The 3,985-nt window shown below is 32.7% G+C and overlaps 1 long non-coding RNA gene across 1 annotated transcript; it reads right to left on the bottom strand.

The window, feature by feature from the left end:
* Window positions 1-1,201: 1,201 nt before the first annotated feature.
* On the bottom strand, window positions 1,202-3,391 carry LOC142162604 (uncharacterized). Its single transcript, XR_012693832.1, has 2 exons — window positions 3,250-3,391; window positions 1,202-2,338 (listed from the first exon to the last, which is right to left on the bottom strand). It is a non-coding gene; the product is annotated as an uncharacterized LOC142162604 (long non-coding RNA).
* Between the last annotated feature and the right edge of the window lie 594 nt (window positions 3,392-3,985).

Below are 3,985 nucleotides of genomic sequence, written 5' to 3'. Positions count from 1 at the left end.
CGCACAAAGATGGGTCCTCAAAGAAGGTTGGAGATTTATTTACCCGATGACTGGAGATTTATTTACGGCAAGATTTTCTGATTGCCATTTTGATGAATCAGTATATCTAACATTAGGGGGAGAAAATAAGCAGTTGAAAAAAAAAATAGATTGGAATGCATTATCACTGTCTCATTTAGATCCTCGAACAAATCAATGTGAACAAGAGGTTCAAAAGATTATTCATTTACAAAATATTGCAAATCAATTGCCAGATGCATTCACTGACCTACCAAGGGTGATTAAGTCACATATTCCAGCTGTTAATGCTCCAATTCGAGTTGATATCCCGGTAGGACAATTAATTAAAGAAAATGAGTCTAAGCCATGCTTGAAACGTGGTAGACCAATTGGTTCTAAAGATAAAAATCCTCGAAGAAGAAAAAGAGCAAGTGATCAAAGTAAACATAACACAGAGGTAGTGGCTCAAGAAGAGCCCTAGACGTAACAAATGATAAGACCTAGGGGAGGTCCAGATACCTGAAAATAATGAGAATGAAGAGATATCAACAAGTTACGTCTCAACCGGGAAAAGATGGAACCGAAATAATATTGTTATCGATAACATTTTTGCTTATAATGTTGTTGTTGAAATAATGCAACAAGATGAGGATCTTGAACCAAAATTTGTCAATGAATGTAGACAGAGAAATGATTGGCCAAAATAGAAAGACGCTATCCAGGCAGAGTTAACTTCACTTGGAAAACATGAAGTCTTCAGACCCATAGTTCGAACACTTAAAGGCATAAAGCCAGTAGGGTATAAATGGGTTTTTGTGCGAAAACGAAATGATAAAAATGAAGTCGTTAGATATAAAGCGTGACTTGTGGCACAAGGGTTTTCCCAAAGGCCTGGAATTGATTATATGGAGACATATTCTCCTGTAGTGGATGCTATCACCTTCAGGTATCTCATAAATATGGCAGTGCAAGAAAAACTTGATATGCATCTAATGGATGTTGTTACAGCCTATTTGTATGGATCATTAGACAACGAAATTTTTATGAAAGTACCTGAGGGATTTAAAGTGCCAGAAGCATATAAAAGTTTTCGAGAAACTTGTTCAATAAAGCTTTAGAAATCTTTATACGGATTGAAACAATCAGGTCGTATGTGGTATAATCGACTGAGTGAATACCTATTGAAAGAAGGGTACAAGAATGATCCAATTTGTCCTTGTGTCTTTATAAAAATGTCTGGATCTGAATTTGTTATAATCGCCATGTATGTTGATGATTTAAATATCATTGGAACTCCTGGGGAGCTTCCAAAAATAGTAGACTGTTTGAAGAAAGAATTTGAAATGAAAGATTTTGGAAAGACAAAATTTTGTCTTGGTCTACAAATTGAGTATATAAAAGATGGAATATTTGTCCATCAATCAACAAACATCGAAAAGATTTTAAAGCGATTCTATATGGATAAAGCACATCCATTGAGTACCCCGATGGTTGTGAGATCACTTGATATAAAGAAAGATCCATTCCGACCTCATGAAATTGATGAAGAGCTTCTTGGTGCCGAAGTACCATATCTTAGTGCAATTGGGGCATTAATGTATCTTGCCAATAATTCCCGACCAGATATAGCTTTCTCAGTAAGCTTATTGGCAAGATTTAGTTCTTTGCCAACACAAAGACACTGGAATGGTATTAAACATATATTCAGATACCTCCAAGAGACTATTGATATGGGTTTATTTTATTCAAATGAATCCAAGCCATCATTGATTGGTTATGCAGATGCAGGATATTTGTCTGATCCACACAAAGGTCGATCTCAGATAGGCTATTTATTTACAAGTGGAGGTACAACCATATCATGGCGTTTGACAAAACAAACTATGGTTGCTACTTCTTCAAATCATGCAGAGATAATAGCCATTCACGAAGCAAGTCGAGAATGCGTTTGATTGAGATCTATAACTCAACACATTCGGCAAACATGTGGTTTTTCTTCGAAAGAGAATATTCCAACAATATTGTATGAAGACAATGCTTCATGCATAGCTCAATTGAAAGGAAGATATATCAAAGGAGATAGAACAAAACACATTTCACCGAAATTCTTTTTCACCCATGATCTTCAGAAGAATGGTGAAATAGATGTACAATAAGTTCGTTCAAGTGATAATTTGGCTGATTTGTTCACTAAGACATTACCAACCTCAATATTTGAAAAGCTGATATATAAGATTGGAATGCGTCGTCTTCGAGACATTAAGTGATTTTTCATCAGGGGGAGTAACTAACCGCTGCACTCTTTTCCTTAACCAAGGTTTTGTCCCACTGGGTTTTCCTGGTAAGGTTTTTAATGAGGCAGCAAGCAATGCATATTATAAATAACTATGTACATCCCAATATTTTTTTTGTAAGTTTTTAATGAGGCACATTATCTTACATGGACATCCAAGGGGGAGTGTTGTGAATAGTTTGTACATTGGATGCTCATGTTGTGAATAACTTAAAGATTAAATCGCCTACTTTATGTCCATCATCTTTACTTTTTATGCCTATAAAAGGCCATGTAATTGCAATGAAAATATACACCAAAGTGAAAGAAGGAAACACTTCTCCCTTCTTTCTATCTCTTCTTATTTACATTTTACTGCATTGCTTTTATTTTATAACAACTTTCATCTTATTACGACTAATTAGTAATTAAAAAACCAAAACTCCACCATTTTATACTCCTCCATATTTAATTTATATAAACTTTGTACGTTAAAAACAGTGACTCCTCTTTTAAATTTTAAATATTTTAATGTAAACTTCGAAATTTATTTTTAACAATTTTTATAGCCACATAAATGTTATGATAAATTTAAAATCACATACTTCAAAAATCTTGTAGCCATGCTATGACAAGTTTTAAATTGTAGGTTTCAAAAATCTTACTTTCTTTCTTATACTTTGTACTCAGTTTAATAAGTTCATATAAATTAAAACCGAGGGAATAATAATACGTTATTTTTTTCCACACAGTTAATTAATCAAAATCATCTACATATTATCGTAGGCAGCAGCTAAAGCCAACAGAGCAATTTTAAAAGATCGTTTAGATTAGCATTTTTATTCAAACAAAAAGGAAATCTGGTAATAAACATCAATATTTCCTTCCAACAAAGACGTAAGAACCAATTAAGTATTAAAAACGTACTTATATCCGAAAATATCCATTCGTTAATAAAAATGATTGAAGAAAATTACCTGAGCTAGCTCATAATTGGCATTGGAAAATTTGAGTTTTTGGTGATAAAAAATGGCAGTACAACATTCTTTTTTTTTCTTTTTCAGTATAACATTTTTGGAATAACAAAATAAGCAAAGGCAAGGTATTAGTACCTCTATGTTTTATTTCATTTGATTGATTTATAGCACTATCAACTTGAAAATGGACCTTATATTATGACAACTGACGCCTTTATTGGTTCATTGAACCTGGTCACTCCTCGTATTGCACTCGGTACACATTTAACCAAGTATTTTGTCTAGGTTTCGAATTTGAGTCCTAAAATAATAGAATATGTTGAATAGAGTGTTTCCCTTTTACAACCTGTTTGGATGGTTGTTATGTGTTTTTTTCATAATACTCTTATATCGTATTGTATTGTTTTGATGAATACTACATTTGCATAGATTGTATCGTTTGTCATTGTTTCACGCACTAGCAATATGAAGAATAAATTTGTAATATTACATAGAAAAAGTAGGATATGGAATAAAAATATTATTTAAAAGGGTATGATAAATGATAAAATAGGATTATTTGATAATATGGAAGGCAAGATGAGGGGAAAAAAAGGTAACGCTGCGACCATAACCAAAGCGGCCGTTACATAAAGTGACAATGTTCGTCGTTACACGGATTTAACGATACGATACAATAAAATTTAAGTAACAATCAAAACAAATAATATATTTAAAGTAATAATAATTAGATACA

The sequence above is a fragment of the Nicotiana tabacum genome, chromosome 8 (assembly GCF_000715075.1).
Source record: "Nicotiana tabacum cultivar K326 chromosome 8, ASM71507v2, whole genome shotgun sequence".
In the NCBI taxonomy this organism is placed as follows: Eukaryota; Viridiplantae; Streptophyta; class Magnoliopsida; order Solanales; family Solanaceae; genus Nicotiana; species Nicotiana tabacum.
The sequence above is the reverse complement of the archived record's forward strand: the minus strand, read 5'-3'. Positions and strand labels throughout refer to the sequence as shown.